Here is a 20115-nt window from a genome sequence, read left to right as displayed (position 1 = left end):
TAAGATTTCAGCATTAAAACTTCATCATCATTAGCATTATCATTATCATCATCATCATCTCCTATGGCTACTGAAGCAAAGGGCTTCGGTTATATTTCGCCAGTCGTCTCTATTTTGCTATTTTAAATTAATACTTCTCCATTTATTTAAAACTTAAGATTGTAATATCAAATTTATATGTGTCATAGTCGAATATTATTAATATAATTCATAAAACCTGTGTATATGTATATATATACATATATATGTGTGTATGTATATATATATAATTATATATATATATATATATATATATTTATACATATATGTGTATATGTATATGTATATATATATATATATATATGTGTGTGTGTGTATATGTATATATGTGTATATATGTATATATATATATACATATATATATATATATATATATATTATATATATACATATATATATATACACACACACACATATATATATATATATATATGTGTGCGTGTGTGTGTGTAGATGTGTGTGTATATATATATATATATATATATGAATTAGTCATAAAACGGTAATAATGCCATGTGTAATATACGCAATAATAAGACTGTGACTAAATTAGTTTTTCTTTTGTTTCAGGTTAAATTTGGACAATGAATATCAGAGTGAAACGACATAGTTAAACAACATGAGCTAAATACCGGAAGTCAATTATGCAACACGAGAAAGAAATCCACATAATAAACCACCACATGCAAATATAATAATGATTTCTTAATGAAAATTTAAATTTGTAATTGTCTTCTATAATGACAACAAATTCGCAGAAATGTTATCAGCTGGGATAATAATTCCAAAAAGTAATTTATAGAAACTGATAATTACTAAAGATTCGTTAAAATAGATCTTGTCATAATAGTGAAACGTAATAGATATTCGAATTACAAATGAGACAGTTACAATATGTGAATATTTGTTAATGAAAGACCTTTGGTAAAGGTTGACCTAATGCAACTGAAGACATGGATCACTGCTTTACATCGAGTGAAGAATTCATTCTGAATAAAGATGAGATAGTTGATTTTGCTTTTGCGCATTGAAAAATAAAAGGCTATCGGAAATTGGGAAGGATAAACTATTTAGAAAAAAATCGACACGTGACCTAAGTGCTCAGTATGAATTTACATAACTCGTGACAGCATATATATTCCCAAGTGACTTTCTTAAATCGGACTTTATAGTCGTTTTGAGAAATAATAAAATGAAGAACTACATTCCAAGCATATATAATTCATAAATGAAGCCGAGCTTAATCAAATATCGAACCTAGATGGTCATAACTAAGGGAATTTCAAGAGAGTATGACTTCGTGAACGTACGTTTAACAGTCAATACCTAATCCAAACTCTAGAACTGGATCGACTACTTGAAATGCAGTCAGCTGTCATGGAACGCGCAATGCGCTGAAGTGAAAAAGGTTCTTCCACCTTAAACGGAAGAAGAAGAAGAAGAAGAAGAAGAAGAAGAAGCTGAGGAGGAGGAGGAAGAATAAGAAGAAAAATGCTGCAGCTTTTCATCCTCTTCAGTGTGGCTGTAACCGCAGGCACAGACACGTGAGTTGTCATTGTTGAATTATTTTCTTTTACTCAGTTTTTTTTATATATTCGTCTGAAGGGAAAAGGTTTACTCATCAACACATACGTACACATGTGATATCTGCAAGGCAAAGTAGATGCACTCATTAGAAAAGCAATCCGGTGCAGCAAAGATGAACTGACAAACAGTATTCAAAGCTGGTATTTTGTTCCACATCTCATTGGTTGCATATCTCAGTGGTTCCAGATCTCAATGGTTGCATATCTCAGTGGTTGTATACCTCAATGGTTCTAGATCTCAATGGTTGCATATATCAGTGGTTGCATATCTCAATTGTTCCAGATCTCAGTGGATGCATATCTCAATGGTTCCAGATCTCAGTGGTTCCAGACCTCAATGGTTCCAGATCTCAATGGTTTCATATCTTAATAGTTCCAGATCTCAATGGTTCCAGATCTCAATGGTTCCATATCCCAATAGTTCCAGATCTCAATGGTTGCATATCTCAATGGTTCCAGATCTCAATGGTTGCATATCTCAGTGGTTCCATATCTCAATGGTTCCAGATCTCAGTGGTTGCATATCTCAGTGGTTCCAAATCTCAATGGTTTCATATCTCAGTGGTTCCAAGTCTCAATGGTTTCAGATCTCAGTGGTTCCACATCTCAATGATTTCATATTTCAATGATTCCATATCTCAATGGTTCCAGATCTCATTGGTTCCATATTTCAATGGTTACGGAAATTCTAAGCATTAATGTCACATTGTCTGCCTGAAATAGTACAATTATTAAAATCAAAACCAGATTCATAAATTAAGATAGTCTGAAATACTGAAGGTCATTGGCCTGGCCAACATGCTACAAATACGGAAGGAAATGGCCAAGTGATCTGTGGCCCTTGATTTCATGGCCATCACTGAGGACCCGATGTTGTATTTTAATGTTTGCTTAATCAGTGCATTTACTTTGCCTTGTCACCGTTATTGCTTTTATATTTTATGATATATCTTGAATGTATCTTTGTTTATGAATATATGTCAATTCCCGGCCGGTCAGAAGCTATTGTCTTTGAATGGTTCCGCCTGGGGCTCTGATCCCGAGGTCGGTAAGAGAATCCAGACATTAATGTATCAGTATATATATATATATATATATGGCTTATTTGATATATATATTATATATATATATATATATATATATATATATATATATACACACATATATATATAATATATATATATATATATATATAAAATAGGAAAAACTTCCACAATAATGACAATGTACAAAATATTGTGCATTTTTATAGATTACACAAACACTTTGATGCTGGACGAAAGCTTTGAAGTCTTTGGGAAATTCATCAAAAAATGTACATTTTGATATACTATTTTCCATCATTGTGGAACATATTTTGCATAACAAGAGAGTACTTCATATCTCTTATTTTAATTATAACATATACCGGTATATATATATATATATATATATAATGAATATATATATATATATATATATATATTTCTGAGTGGGGATACCTTAATGTAGTGAAAGGGTTTGCGTATTGCCATGATCAGCGAAGCTGTATAAGTCAGGGCCACCCATACTATACTCAATTTTTTTTAAAGAGACGCATTTGCACCGACTCGCAGTGGTGCCCTTTTAGCTCGGAAAAGTTTCCTGATCGCTGATTGGTTAGAATTATTTTGTTCGACCAATCAGCGATCAGGAAACTTTTCCGAGCTATAAGAGAACCCCTGCGAGTCGGTGCAAATCTGCCTCACTTAAAAAATTTATTATAGGTTATTTTGCTGTGAGTGATCAGACGATAATCTCCCACCTTCACCAATCCGCACAGGTTAGCGTGGTGATGAAAACTGGCCAAATCCCAGACGTGAATTGACATGTCTGAGGCATTTGTCCTGCAGTGGACTAGAATCAGCTGTAGGTAGTAGTTTGACAAGGGCACCAGCCACCCGTTGAGATACTACCGCCGGAGAGTTATGGGGTCTTTTGACTGGCCAGACAGTACTACATTGGATTCTTCTCTCTGGTTACGGTTTATTTTCCCTTTGCCCTCACATACACCGAATAGTCTGGCCTATTCTTTACATATTCTCCTCTGTTTTCATGCTGCTGACAACACTGAGATTACCAAATAATTCTTCTTCTCCCAAGGGGTTACTGCACTAACATTGTTCAGTGGCCTCTTTCCTCTTGATAAGGTTAGAAGAGACTCTTTAGCTATGGTAAGCAGCTCTTCTAGGAGAAGGACACTCCAAAATCAAACCGTTGTTCTCTAGTCTCGGGTAGTGCCATAGCCTCTGTACCATGTCCTTCCACTGTCCTGGGTTAGAGTTCTCTTGCTTGAGGGTACACTCGGGCACACTTTTGTATCTTATTTCTGTTCCTCTTGTTTAATTAAAGTTTTTATAGTTTATATAGGAGATATTTATTTTATTGTTGTCACTGTTCTTGAAATATTTAATTTTTCCTTGTTTTCATTCCTCACTGGGCTATTTTCCCTGTTGGGGCCACTGGGCATATAGCATCCTGCTTCTCTAACTAAGGTTGTAGCTTAGCAAGTAATAATGATAATAATAATGGTAAAAATAATTTTTTGTTTTATATATATATATATATATATATATATATAAAAGAAAATACAATTTTAAGATTCGCCCCAATCCTTTTTCATATTTGATTTACGAGCGAGTCATCTTTTGTAAAAACCAAGTTAATTTCACGTCCCTGGTTTTCTATTTGTATTAGAGAAGGATAAAAAACTCAACTCAAAGTTTCTAAAGCTGCTGAATATAGTTAAGAGATGACGAGAGGGAGATGTTCATATATTGAAGACAAGATGAGTTTCGTCACGAGTTTATTGGTTTGTTTTCGGTGTTCGAAATGCTCAGACCTTTCTCTTCGGGTGAGATAATTTAAGCAAGAACTTCACGTCTGGAGAGAGAGAGAGAGAGAGAGAGAGAGAGAGGGGGGGCTTAATTAAAGCAAGAACTTGATGTTTGCAGAGAGAGAGAGAGAGAGAGAGAGAGAGAGAGAGAGATAATTAAAGCAAGAACTTGATGTTTGCAGAGAGAGAGAGAGAGAGAGAGAGAGAGAGAGAGAGATAATTAAAGGTAGAACTTGATGTTTGCAGAGAGATAGAGAAAATTAAAGCAAGAACTTGACATGTGTAGAGAGAGATAATTAAAGCAAGAACTTGACGTTCGAGGAGAGAGAGAGAGAGAGAGAGAGAGAGAGAGAGAGAGAGAGATTGGCTTACAAGGATTTTGTATGTTGCAAAGAGTTTTTAGTCCATCCGCGGAGACTCCATTTGCTCTTGGGTAGGGCGATTTAGTATAAGCCGCTAATGAATGACAGAGGCATGGGACAGTAACATTGCCCTAGCAAGCAGGACAATGGCCTCGAAACTGACCATATATTATATGTTCAGTGCCCAAGCCCCCTCTCCACCCAAGGTACGACCAGGGAGGGCCAGGCAATGGTTGCTGATGACTTAGCAGATATATCTATCGGCTCCCCCCTCAACCTTAGCTCACAAGGATGGTAATGTTGCAGACATTAATGGCACTAATTAGTTTGAGCGAGACTCGAACTCCCGACTAGCAAACACCAGTCAGAGAAGTTACCAATCAGCCCACAACAACCCTAAAGAGTTCTTATGATCTTGTCTAACTTGTTCTTGAACTCGTTTACCGTGTTACTGTTTACTACATCCGATGGAAGTCCATTCCAAGTATATCTTTTCAATTCCAGTTTGTATCCGTTACCTCTGGACTGATTTGTTCAAAGCGTGAATAGATTGTTGTAATCTACATTTGTTATCCCTTTAAGAATTTCGAATGCCTCTATTAACTGTCCCCTTAGTCGTCGAGTTTGTTGATCAAAAGTTCCAATGTTCCATCCTCCGTCTATATCCAAATTGCCTTAGTGTTGGAACTAGTTTGGTGGCCCTAGCTTGTACTGCTTCCAGTTTACCGATATCCTTCTGAATACTGAGAGAGAGAGAGAGAGAGAGAGAGAGAGAGAGAGAGAGAGAGAGAGAGGCATTTCGTTTAAGTATAAAGTAAATGATGTCATACTTATGATATATTTTTCCCTTTAACCCTACAGTGGAATAGATGTTGGATCATCCTAACTCTATGAATATTTTAGAACTGAAACTACATTCGCTATGAAAATAAAGAATTGGGAATCTACGGTATCTACCCTTTTGAAATTGGTTTCCAATTCCATCCTATTGGCTGAAATAAAATTTCTCATTCCCAATTTCACTTATTTATACATATTTAGGCAGTACTGTAATTAAGATTCAACTCGCTGAATCCATTTTGGAGAAAGTAAACGTCTTTTCAAAATTATTATAGTATCCAATTCTATACTATTGCCGGAAATACAATTTTTCATTCCCAATTTCTCTTATTAACACTTATATAGGCTATAATTAAGGTTCAACTAATTTAATCTATTCTTTAGAAAATATCTATCTTTTCGAAATTGGTTTTCTAGAGTATCCAATTCCTTCCTATTGGCGGAAATAAAATTTCTTATTCCCAATTACACTTACACCTTTTTAGGCTGTAATTAAGATTAAACCATCTCTGCTGGAGAAAGTATATTAATCGATCTGATAAATTATTTAGCTTTTTCTTTATTCTTGTAACTAAAATGCTCAACTACTAAATCTTCTTCTTCTTCTTCTTCTTCTTCTAATGTGTTTTCTTCCCATTTTTTTTGTATGGGGGTAAGCACGGTTGCCTTCTTTTTGAAGGACTTTGCTTTGGCTTTGGGGTAGACCGTAGTCCCGATCGGCTGCCCTGATTAATTATAAAACATGAGTGACATATGTTCATGAGATCATGGTGAGAGGTAGATGAAGATGGTTTGGGCATGCTCTTCACACTCCTCAAGGGAGATTAGGTCACCAAAGTATCAACTGGGCTCCACACCGCACTAGAAGAGTTAGAAGACCAAAGCCCACATGGCTGAGGACTATGAGGCGCGAAGTGGGAGATGATGAATGGAGGAGTATTGATTCAAAAGCTGAAGATAGAGACGACTGGCGAAATCTAAGCGAGGACCTTTTCCGTCAATAGGCGTAGATGATGATGATGATGATGATGATGATGAATATGTTTCTTATAGAGACTTACGTCTCTAAAAACAAATTTCGTTCACGCACACGTGGAGTTGTTGTTTATATATCATGGAATATTAATGTAATTAACCTCAGACTTTTACCTTGCGCCGTCAGTGAAAAAACGTAACTTTGCTTTTTAATTATTAACGTTCCTTTGGAAGATGAAATGTTTTTACTGAATGTAACTTTGGAAGATATAAACGTCTATACTTGGACAAAACAGACGATACTTAATGAAATTGGAAATGTTTATCATTTATAAAGCAAAATTATGAAAGAGCATACTGTTTAAAATAGATATTGTTTTTTTTTTTGGAAGTCAAATGAAAATGGGGAAATTCTATAAGGATAAAATGACCATTGTAAGTGATAGAGGTTAAAAACAATTGAAATACGAAAAAAATGACCAGAAATCTTGAAAAAGATCAATATTTCAAGAAGCAAATAACTTTTATAACAGATGAATTTCAAGATAAATAAAAAATCGTGCATAAAGTAAAAGGTTTATAATAAATGAAATTTAATGAAGTGAGGGATATTATAGTAAACAGAATATTTGAAAAGGAACTTAATACATAAAACAAAAATCGAAAATAAACATCATGGAACCTAAGAAAGGTTATGATGGATAAAAGTACAAATGATACAGACTATTATGGCGGAAAAGAATGTGTCTATAATTGATATAACCTTAGAAAATAAAATAATAATATAGAAAAAATAACCTTAATGTAATAGGTTGTTCAAACACAACCTCTGGATTATTTGAAATTGGAATTCTTTAGTTGATTTATATTCTGTTCCATATTTTCCCTTCAAGTCTATTCTCAAATTAATAGCTTATTTTGTTACATTTGGAGACTGAGAATTATAGGTTGTTCAGTGCACCAGCCATTCGTTGAAATACTACCGCTAGAGAGTTATGGGGTCCTTTGACTGGCTAGACAGTACTACATTGGATCCTTCTTTTCTGGTTACGGTTCACTTTCTCTTTGCCTACACATACACCGAATAATCTGGCCTGTTCTTTACACATTCTCCTCTTTCCTCATACACTTGACAATACTGAGATCACCAAACAGTTCTTCTTCACCAAAGGGGTTATCTACTGCACTGTAATTGTTCAGTAGATACTTTCCTCTTGGTAAGGGTAGAAAAGACTCTTTAGTTATGATAAACAGCTCTTCTAGGAGAAGGACACTCCAAAACCAAACCATTGTTCTCTTATTCTTGGGTAGTGCCATAGCCTCTGTACTATGGTCTTCCACTGTCTTGGGTTAGAGTTCTCTTGCTTGAGGGTACACTCGGGCACACTGTTCTATCTAGTTTCTCTTCCTCTTGTTTTGTTAAAGTTTTTATAGTTTATATAAGAAATATTTATTTTAATGTTACTTTTCTTAAAATATCTTGTTTTTCCTTGTTTCCTTTCCTCACTGCGCTATTTTCCCTGTTGGAGTCCCTTGGCTTATAGCATCCTGATTTTCCTACTAGGGCTGTAGCTTAGCAAGTAATAATAATAATAACAATAATAATAATAATAATAATAATAATAATAATAATTACTACTACTACTACTACTACTACTACTACTACTACTACTACTACTTAGCGATAAAAGCATAAAATATATATAAAAAATCTACATTAACGATGTTTATCAATGTAGGTACCTAAAAATTTATTAACTTTTTCCCCTCTTGTTTACAAAGTATTTTCTTTTGATGTAGCTCCCTTTGAAAGTGAAAAAAAAGCCCATTTAGACATATGGAGCATAGTCACATTAAATGATTTGGGATTTTGATTCCAACTATAAAGGATAATGATAATAAAAATGATGAAAATGGATTTCTGTGAAATTTATTCAAAACCACGGAAAATGAGGATGGCATACAGAGAATAGCCACATTATACGATTTGGGATTATGATTCAAAATATCAATGATAATGATGATAATAATTCACCTATAAAGAAATCGACGAAAAAAAATAGAACGTTCAAAGAAGAAGAAGAAGAAGAATAGTCACATTATACGATATGAAATTTTCAATCAAAATATCAATGATAATGACGATAATAATTTACCTCTGTAAAGAAATCAAGAACAAAAATAGAACGTTCAAAGAAGAAGAAGAAGAAGATGATTAAAAACAAGAATAGTCACGTTATACGATTTGAGATTTTCATCCAAAATATTAATGATAATGATAATATACCTCTGTAAAGAAATCTACGAAAAAATAAAAAGTTCAAAGAAGAAGAAGAAGAAGAAGAAGAAGAAACAGAGCTGAAGAAGAAGGCAAACCAGAAGGAAGAAAAGAAACAGAAACAGAGCAGAAGAAGAAGAAGAAGAAGAAGAAGAAGAAACAGAGCTGAAGAAGAAGGCAAACCAGAAGGAAGAAAAGAAACAGAAACAGAGCAGAAGAAGAAGAAGAAGAAGAAGAAGAAGAAGAAGAAGAAGAAGAAGAAGAAGAAGAAGAAACAGAGCTGAAGAAGAAGGCAAACCAGAAGGAAGAAAAGAAACAGAAACAGAGCAGAAGAAGAAGAAGAAGAAGAAGAAGAAGAAGAAGAAGAAGAAGAAGAAGAAGAAGAAGCAGAGCAGAAGAATAAGAATATTAAAAACAAGAATTGGCGTTATCTCCAAATACCGCTATGTGAGGCGAGAAATCTTCGCTAGATATAGCTCAGGAATCGATAAGAAAACGCATTTCCTCCCGCCAATCATTTGCCTTTTTTATTTACCTGGCTGTGAGAGAGAGAGAGAGAGAGAGAGAGAGAGAGAGAGAGAGAGAAGCCTTGAATTTGATGAAATTACGCGGATGCTTTCATTCCTCTTTCGGTCTTGTTTGTTTAGCTGTCCGTTGAGCCATTTGTTACATCCGCCAACGAAATTCGAAGGAGGTTGTTTCTGAACACATTCCTGACAACCATTTTAATCGTAGAATAATGAAAATTGCAGGGATTAACTGATACGTAAAAGGCTGGAAATTATTAAATTTTGGAAGGTCAAGGTCACAGGTCAGGGTCACGGTCAAGCAAAATGTCCAATTCCCATAATCAGCCATAATTTTGGACGTCGTTGTCACAGAGACTTCAAATTTGGTTCACATTTGAATGTATGATAATCCACGCCAATTAATACATGTTAAGGTCAAAGGTCAAGATCAAGGTCGAACAAAAGGTCGAAAAATAAGCGGCTACAGTGAAGGTCTGAGCTCTACTGAGTGCCACTCCAGTTTCGTATATGTTACCTAGGATGTTTTCCTTTATTAGGTATCCAGAGACTGAACTTTATTAATATCTCTGTCTTTCGAATGCATTACAAAGTTTAGACTCTCTCTCTCTCTCTCTCTCTCTCTCTCTCTCTCTCTCTCTCAGGAATGTGACTCTGCCATGATTTTTTTTCAATAACTTTTAAACGAAAGAGCTAATTATTGAATATTGGTGTTATCCAATAACTTTTGACGTAATTAAAATAGTTTTCTGGAAATGACAAAAGGCATTTTATTAAATTATTTAATACGATCTACTTTGTATTCAAGATATTTTTTTTTTTTGTAAATTTGATGTTTGTTCTGAAATTATCGTTTTCTTTATGTTGTTTAAACTTTTGTTTTAATTTTTTATTATTATATGTTGATAGAGAAGTACTAAATAATTAAAAACACTGAAATTACGTTTCAAGTAAGAAATCGGAAAATATTAAATGCTTTGATAAATTTGTACCAGTGATAAATACTTCGATAAATACTTTTGCCTTCAGTAGCAGGAACAACACATTAATAATGGCATAATATAAATATTACAGTCTCACAAGTTCACTGAAAATTGAAAACTAGACGGAAGAAAGGGAGTCATTATTATTATTATTATTATTATTATTATTATTAATTTGGATTATTGTTATAATTATTAATATTATTATTATTTTTATTATTATTATTATTATTGTTATTATTATTATTATTACCATTATAATTATTATCATTATCACTATCATTATGATGATGATGATGATTATTATTATTATTATTATTATTATTATTATCACAATCATGATGAGGATTATTATTATTATTATTATTATTATTATTATGTAAGCTACAATCCTACCTGGAAAAGCAGGAGGCTATAAGCCGAAGGGTTCCAACAGGGCAAAATATCCCAGCGAGGAAAAGAAATAAGGAATCGGATAAAATAGCGTGCCCGAGTGTAGCCTCAAGCAAAAGAACTCTAAGCCAAGACAGTGGGAGACCATGGAATATAAAAGATCACCGAAATATATTCGTCTTACGTACATATAAATATCACAAACCAAAAATTGGCAATGATTTTTTAAATGTGAATATAATGTTTCTATAATGTTTTTAACGAAATATGGGAGTGTTTATTACCTCCGTCAACGAAGTTGAAAGGTTATGCCCCCCTCCCCCGGTTTGTATGTGCGTGTTTGTTTGTTTATGAACAGCTTCCAGGCCACAATTTTACTCGTAGTGTAATGAAAGTGGCAGGGATTAACTGTAATATAAAAAGCTGAAAATTATCAAATTTCTGAAGGTCAGTGTCAAAGGTCAAGGTCACGGTCAAACGAAATGTCCAATTCATGTAATCAGCCATAAGTTTGGACATTGTTGTCATAGAGACTTCAAAATTGGGTACATATTTGAGGTTATAAAAATCAACGCCAATTAATATTTGTTAAAATCGAAAGTTAAGGTCGAGTCCGAGGTCAAGCAAAAGGTTAAATTCCGTCTTCAACCATACGGTCACAATTTTAATCGCAAAGTAGTGAAACTTGCGGGGATTTTAAACTATGTAAAGAGCTGGAAATAAATAATTGATTCTGGGAAAGGTACGATGCTTTCGAAAAATAAGCTGCCATGGCAGAGGTCCTGCACTCTCAGGCTGACTTTCTATTTTTGTTCAGTATTCCTCAGGGTGATGATCTGCTAATCTGAGATACAACGATTCAATGCTAAACATTGACCTACTCAACAAGATTTTTTTTTTCTTTTTTCAGTTTTAGAAAAAAATTTGCATTCCGTATTTTGAGATACAATATGATTTGCTGTGTCTGACCCAAAAGTAGCCTTTTATTTTTTACCGTAAATATAAAAAGAAAAAAGTATTTTTTTATAAAGGGCTAAGACCCCCTTACACAAATTTTTAAGAATATCCTAAAGCATGGTATCACCTTCTGTCCAGCGCTGAATTTCGAGAGTGAGAAACATCCATAAAAGCTGTACCTCAACCACTGAAATCTTACCCTATTTACTACTTTTGAAAAACTCATTAAAGTGAAATAATTACATTTAACAAATAACGACTACAACATAACCAACAAAGCTTCATCCAAGAAAGATTTGTGATGCCCCCAAACGGACTTGAGTTCGTAGAAGGGGGAGGGAGATTGCTGTCATAGCATCTCACGCGGTGCACTGTAGGCATTTCACTGTACTGTGTAGGCGAGCCGTTAGGTGATGACTGAGAAACAAGACGAATGCAACTAACTTTATTTGAACGGAGCATGCGTATATATACAACCCGTTCCAGTCAAGAACGGCACAAAAATTCAAACAAATTTTCTAGATCATATAACCATAAACAGGTTATCAGTGCGAGGGGAGAGCGATAACGATAATATACAAAAAAAGACAGAAATTCTGTAAGTGTACGGAGCGGTGTGTGATACACGTGCAGCAAGGAACTGTCCCTTCGGCCACTATTTTGCTCCCTACCTTCCATCTTGTTTAAAAGTTTAAAGGCCGCTCGTGAATGACAGAGGCAAGGTGCAGTGACGAATCTAGCAAGAGGACAATTCCCTAGAGACTAACCATACATGTGTGTGTTTATATATATACTATATATATATATATATATAAATATATATATATATATATATATATATATACACATCATTAGCGCCCAAGCTCCCTCCTGCACCCAGTCTAGGACCAGGGAGGGCCAGGCAATGCTGCTGCTAATTCAGCAGGTAAACCTACAGGCTCTCCCAAAACCGACCATCCTTAGGTCACAAGTTTGGTGAGGTTGCAGAATCGCAGGAATTGTCTCATTGAATCGGCTTCAATATTGAGAAACATGAAAATATATAACAGTGTTCTATATTCTACAAAGCTTCAATAGAAAGGATTGCTACTATGGTAACCTTTTCTTTTTATTCACTCTACACTTGAAACAATGTATAACGTTTAAAAGGCTTCCAGAAGACTAAAATAACTACCAGATCTTTGCTCAGCGCAGCATCTATAACGTTTAAAACTATTCTAGAAGACTAAAATTTATGGCCAGATCTTTGTTCAAGCCCACCGCCTCTAAGCCGTTAAAATCGCTTTCACAAATAACAGGATGTTTACAAAATGAAGGAGGCATAATTCCTCATCTACTTCCGATAAAATCATAGATTTCTTATTTCCTAATTCCAACAAAATTATAAAAATACAGCTGACTTTCTCTACTTATGCCTATACTGTATTAAAATACAACCAAAGAAGTTTGACTTCATTAGTAGTATTCTTTATATTATAATTTAAGGAACTGTTTATGACATTTATTTTATTCTTAGATTATGATTTAAGGAACTGTTTATGACATTTATTTTATTCTTAGACTATGATTTAAGGAACTGTTTATGACATTTCTTTTATTCTTAGATTACGATTTAAGGAACTGTTTATGACATTTATTGTATTCTTAGACTATGATTTAAGGAACTGTTTATGACATTTATTTTATTCTTAGACTATGATTTAAGGAACTGTTTATGACATTTATTTCATGCTTAGACTATGATTTAAAGAACTGTTTATGACATTTCTTTTATTTTTAGATTACGATTTAAGGAACTGTTCATGATATTTATTTTATTCTTAGACTATGATTTAAGGAACTGTTTATGACATTCATTTTATTCTTAGATTATGATTTAAAGGACTGTTTATAACATTTATTTTGTTCTTAGATTATGATTTAAGGAACTGTTTATGACATTTATTTTATACTTAGATTATGATTTAAGGAACTGTTTAAGACATATTTTATTCTTAGATTATGATTTAAAGGACTGTTTATAAAATTTATTTTATTCTTAGATTATGATTTAAGGAACTGTTTATGACATTTATTTTATTCTTAGATTATGATTTAAGGAACTGTTTATGACATTTATTTTATTCTTAGATTATGATTTAAGGAACTGTTTATGACATTTATTTTATTCTTAGATTATGATTTAAGGAACTGTTTATGACATTTATTGTATTCTTAGACTATGATTTAAGGAACTGTTTATGACATTTATTTTATTCTGATATTATGATTTAAGGAACTGTTTATGACATTAAACTTCAACAAATCCACGTCACTCAAGACATTCAACCTCTAGATTCAGACAAACCCCAATCTAGATATAAAATAATTGGTTAAGGAAATTATCCTAAAATGTCCTATGCAAATAAAAGTTCAAATGAAAGATTAGATAATGAACAAATTATTTTTTTATCTTACAATTCAATTTGAGGTTTCATTTGAAGACGACTTAATATTCATCACTCAACCTCTCTCTCTCTCTCATACATACACACACACACACACACACACACACATATATATATATATATATATATATTCAATTGCATTTTCACTTCTAGAAATCTTCAGATTTACTAGAAAGGTGATTGAAAACAGAAATTAAAAATTTTGGACTTTGCAATAAGAATAAATAAGTCTAAAACTTTGAATTTCCTGCTTATATATATATATATATATATATATACACACATATATATATGTGTCTGTATATATATGTGTATGTATATATATATATATATATATATATTACAAAACTCCTCCCGATTCCTTCTTCTCTTTTTCTCTCTCTCCCATTTCAGGGGGGGGGATATGTATAAACATCCACAATCTTTTTTAAAGTTTCCTTTGAAACACCTTTTGTAAGAGGTCCAATTTCTCTTCCTTCGTCACATTTTCCTTTCAATTTCCGTAAAGTCGAGGATTCTGCTCCTTGCAAGACAACTCCTCTCTTTCACCTTCTCTTCTTTTGCCTCAAAAGTTCTCAAATTTATTTTGGAGAAATTGACATTTAGGTCGGTGCCATCAAGATGCCAACGTATTTCTTTCTTCTTCTTTTTTTTCTTCTTTCCAGAGAGCGAGTTTCCTCCCATTCAATTATCTTATATGCTTCTTGTCAAGTCTCGTTTTAATCAAGTTGAGAAGTTTCAAGGCATCTCGTTTTTTTATTCGTTTTCCTTTGAAAATAACCTTGGATAAAAATTCTGGAGTCACTCTGGAAGGAAAGTTGAAAAATAAATTTGAGATTAACACACGGAAGAGGAAATCTTGGAACAACGGCGCTGACCCTTTAAGCAACAGTGAAGGATTTTGGAATGTAATTTTACAGAGAGAGAGAGAGAGAGAGAGAGAGAGAGAGAGAGAGAGAGAGAGAGGATAAGTGGAATGGCACATTTTAATTTCAATATGACACGAAACATTAGAGATTATGCAAGTAACGTCTAAGAAATATTAATATATTACCTTTAAATTTTATATTTTTTTACAATTGGTAGTTAAATAACCTTCGGGATTAATACATATACTAAAAATAAACTTTCAATAGTCGCTAATTTGTCAGTGTTTTAGAACAGCCACACATATCTGATGTTGGATATGTAATAGTAAAGTCGTTTGGGATTGATTCCTGGTAATGTATGTATGTATGTATGTATGTATGTATGTATGTATGTATGTATTATTATGGTCCCATGTTTGGGCACCAAAAATATATATTATATATTACGGCTGGCAAGCTACACAACCTCTCGAGTTCCAAACTCACCTGTTTGTTCTTACATTAATCTGTTGTATTTGAATAATACCTAAACTCTGAGAAAATTATATAACACCCAGACGGCAATATATAAAAACACTGAATATCCAAAGGTCTCTTAAGTACACTCAAAACAAAACTGGGTAATTATTATTAAGAACTATTAAAAAACAACCTCTTACTTTGATTCTTTAACAGGGATACGGGAGAGTACTGTAACAAACACCGGTGATCGAAATGATACACTCTTTACAAAAATAAATATATGCTATAAAAATTATAACACTTTGAAAGAATTTACATAAAAAATAAATCACACGAAATATTAAGTCTGAACAATACTTAGACTAAGACAAAAGAAATTATTACACTCTGAAAATTATATACTGTAATCACTTGTTTCACTGGAAATATAATTTTACACAAATATTTAGTCTTGATAACTACTGAAAATAGTTAACCTTTAACACTCTAAGGCTTAAATTTGTAAAGAAATTACATAGAGTATCTGATAAACTTACGAGTTTTAGCTCACACGAAGTAATCGAGAAGTTAGGCCAAAATAAATATACTTCACGTATCTTGCACAGAGCCAATTACAAAATCTCTAAGAGAATTTTTCATGAAATACTCACCATGTTTACGAAAACCCGTCACACCAAAACTTTGAGATTTCACATATAAAATTTATACCTACATGAGAGAAACTCACCTTATGAGCTGGCTATGCACCTCTTAAATACACATATGAAATACATAAATTATTTACTCTACATTAGACCAGCTTCGTAAGAATATGTATGTATGTATGTATATATGTATGTACAGACACTTTCATATAGTACATTTTTAACAGAAGTATTTTTCTTTGATTTGCATTGCTAAAAAATACATACAATGTACATTTAGCTCACTTATCCTGTACTTAATTCAGTCGATCACATCTGTGTCGGCTCCAATCAGATATAACTAATTAGGTGACTAATTATCTTACCCTCATTGATTGTGAACAACCAAAAAACAGGTCCAAAAAAGTCTCATCATGGTCGATTTGATTAAATTAAGGAAATCTCAATAAAGAATTAAACTAAAAGTACAATACCTGTAGACGTTTTGGAATGAATGGTCGTCAAAATCTTTATCCCTTGTCGACTTTAACTGTTTAACAAGTAACTGCCTGTCAATTGGAAAATAGACAGTTGGTCATATGGTCCTCTCTCCCTTCCCCACCAATGGTCGGGGGGGGGGGGGGGGGGTTGTCTCTCCACCAACCAGTTACTGATCCTTTTCTTTATTCATCTGTTGTCAAAGAAGCACGTTTGTGCTGTCGCCCCAACATTCTGATATAATTGAATTTATTTAGAATTCCTTTTGGGTTTTGATAACGACTTCATCTTGGATTTGTCGTTTTTAAGTGGTTTTGAGTCCCTTGATGGTGTTAGTGCACTAAGAGAGCCTCTGGTGGCATGGTTGTAAGCGATCTGGCCTTTCATTTGGAGGGGCTAGGGTTCGATCCCAGAATGAGATAGAAATTTATTTCTATAAGTTAAATGTCAAGCGTATAGAATCTTTAGCCAAGAAACGTAGTAGTTATAAGTTGAGTAAGACCATGAAGAGTGGTCTACTGGAGGACGAGGTTAGATCTCCACCTTCCCAGGAGATTACTTCAGCCTTAGGGGAAGGGGTAGAACCTTCGAAAGATAATGTCCCAGAAGGAGGGTTAAGTAGTTTTAGCTTCTCTGTAGAAGTAGCCAGATCTATTTCTCCAGCTACAATGCTTACCGCCGATAGTTCTCATGCTATTATCAGTTGTTTTGAAAAAGTGCACGCTATTTGGAAGGTAAAGTTCTCGAAAGTGAGAGAGGACAGTTCGTCTCTAGTGAATTGCTTTAGTGCTTTAAATGTTCCTGTATTGCCTTCCAGCTCTTCACCTGCACTTGGTAAGCCAGTCTCTGAGGGGAGCACACATCGTGAGGTGATACCCTCCCCAAAGCAGGGCAGGTCGCAGGTCCAGTTCGCCATCACCCCTGATAGGTATGTGAGCAACTTGGGCGAAGAAACCCCATCGCTACTTTCGTTCTCCTCATCGTCAATGAGGGAGTACCACTATACCTTTGCAGGTTTCTATATCTGTAGATACAGGGAGGTCAAGATTTCGTTCTCCTCATTGTCATCAAAGGAGCTCCCCTGTGCCTTCACAGGACCACGAACCTTCAGACCTAGGGAAGTCTTCTCCAAGATCCAGTCACAGGAAATATTCTTCCAGTTACAAAGAACTGTCACATCACTCTTCAAGCTGCACACCAGGACTCTCATCCCTCAGGTCCTCGAGGGACTCTAGTGTTTCCTCTGACCAAAGGTCCACAAGTCAGTCTTTAAGGAGAAGCAACTGGAGGTGGTCCCATTATTCCCCTGACCACCTTTCTCCTTATTCCAGGACTCATTGGGAGGACAAGAGACCTAGCTATTCATCTGTTAGATCCCACTATACATCTCCTTCGACCTCTCCTACGAGATCCTGCAGTTTTTCCAAACATTCTCGTCGTTCTTTATCCAGTAGTACTGGGAGATTTTACTCCTAAAGCCATTCCCCTTCCAGGAGTAGACCTCTTTCTCCTACCAGAAGCCCCAGATCTTTGCAACGTTCTCAGCCGAGGACCCGGCATGATCACAGGTCTCCTTCTACAGGTTCTTCATCCAACGATGGCGATGCAGAATTCTCCAGGAGACTTTGGGCAGCAGTGGAGAAATTTAGAGTTCTTCAGGATGATGAGATGGATGACATAGCTCTTGAAACTTTGATCCCTAATTCTTTCATGGAATTGATGAGTCTTTCTGAGAATGCCTTCCCAGAGAGTGTTTGAAGGAGGTATCGGCTTCCTCTAAGGACCCCCTGAATTGCTTTGTTTTGGGTCAGGAGAAGCAGAAGTTGGACAGATTACCCAAATGGACCCCATCGGAATACTTAGAGTTAGCTAGCCAGGGAGTCAGGAAACGAGCAAAGGAAAGATGTCAGGTGGGACGCATCCCATACCCCACCTTTGCTCTAGGCAAGACCAAGAGATATCTGCAGCTGGAAGAAGATTCTTATGGTCCAGCTCCCACACTTCTCAACCCCTTCTTTGCGGACGTGTTACCCTTACGAGTGAATGAGTAATGCTCCATCGTTGGTATCATGGTAGAAGAGTGCAAGAGACTGGAAGCCTCCTTTAGAAGAATACAGGAGGTTGGGAATATGCTGGTCTGGCTGTGGTTTGTATTGACAGCTTTTCTGAAGGAACCTTCTTTCCTTACTATGCACCGACCCCTCTACCTACAGATACCCAGGTCTATTAGACGCTGCCTTGAGGACCAGATGAAGGAGGTTACTTTCAATGAGGCTTACCTGACTGGTAGAAGAAGGGACCATTTTCTCAGTAAAGCCCCTGCTTCTCGCTCCATGTGTCATAAAGACATACTGAGGGAATCCCAGATGTTTGGACATCACCTTTTTGAACCTCCAATTCTAGAGGATGTTCTATCTTAGGCCCAACCATCTTCCAAGATGCGGAAGGAAGATATGCTAAATGATTTATTAAAGAAATCGCTTTCGTATAATCCGCAACAGAAACAGTCCTACTCTCAGAGGGATTCAGGCAAATGCCCTATTCTTCAGCAAGGAGGGCGAGGAGGTGAAAATAGATATGGGAAGAAGCTGAAGTCTACAGCTTCTGCTTCATCAAACTTCCAGGCTAGGAAGCAGAACAAGAGGAAGGACTTTAGGTCCTCACAGAACCCTGTCCTAAAGGGTTTTCAGAAATAAGGGCCAGTTCCTTAACACGAACACGTACAAGTGGGTGGCTGCTTACAAAAATCATTGGCAGGCTTGGGAGGCCCTGAATTCAGACCCTTGGGTGACCATTGTACTAAGGGTAGGGTCCACGATACCTCTTAAGTCTCAACCACCTTTGACCAGTCATTCGGCATCATCCATCAGTTAACCGACAGGTCCGTAAAGCAACAAGCGATCAAGGAGGAGATGTTACAGCTCTTGGAGTTTCCACAGCCACGTGTTTGTGGTAACGAAAGCCTCAAGGGGTTGGAGATCCATCATCGATATCTCTATCCTCAACTCCTTCGTAGAGATTACGAAGTTCAAGATGGAGACTCCAAAGATGGTTCTTCTAGCTTTAAGGGAAGGGGACTGGTTCTCTACCATCAACCTCCAGGATGCTTATCCCCAAGTCCCAATTCATCAGGACTCTCGCCATCTTCTGTGCTTCCGCTGAGGAGAGGAGATTTGGCAGTTCAAGTGTCTCTTGCTTCGGACTGGCAAAGGCTCCTCAGGTCTTCACTAGCATCATGGCCCCAGTTGCAGCCAAATACCACCTGATAGGTATTCAGATGTGCCGCTGCCTGGATGACTGGCTCTTCCTATCTCCTTCCTTTCAGGAAGCTCTTAGTTTGAAGGAACTAGTTCTGCATCTTTGCAGGACACTTGGAATAAAAATAAACCACAAGAAGTTTTCTCTCACATTATCTTAACAGA

General features: G+C 35.4%; 1 long non-coding RNA gene across 1 annotated transcript in view; it reads left to right on the top strand.

Annotated features, from left to right (window-relative positions):
• The first annotated feature begins 1132 nt into the window (after nucleotides 1–1132).
• Nucleotides 1133–20115, top strand: part of LOC137622803 (uncharacterized) — a 436057-nt gene continuing 417074 nt past the window's right edge. Inside the window, exon 1 of the long non-coding RNA XR_011040478.1 lies at nucleotides 1133–1583. This is a non-coding gene — a long non-coding RNA (uncharacterized lncRNA). The remainder of the gene's footprint in view (nucleotides 1584–20115) is intronic.

Source organism: Palaemon carinicauda, chromosome 29 (genome assembly GCF_036898095.1).
Source record: "Palaemon carinicauda isolate YSFRI2023 chromosome 29, ASM3689809v2, whole genome shotgun sequence".
NCBI lineage: Eukaryota > Metazoa > Arthropoda > Malacostraca > Decapoda > Palaemonidae > Palaemon > Palaemon carinicauda.
This window is presented reverse-complemented; position numbering and strand designations above follow the sequence as displayed.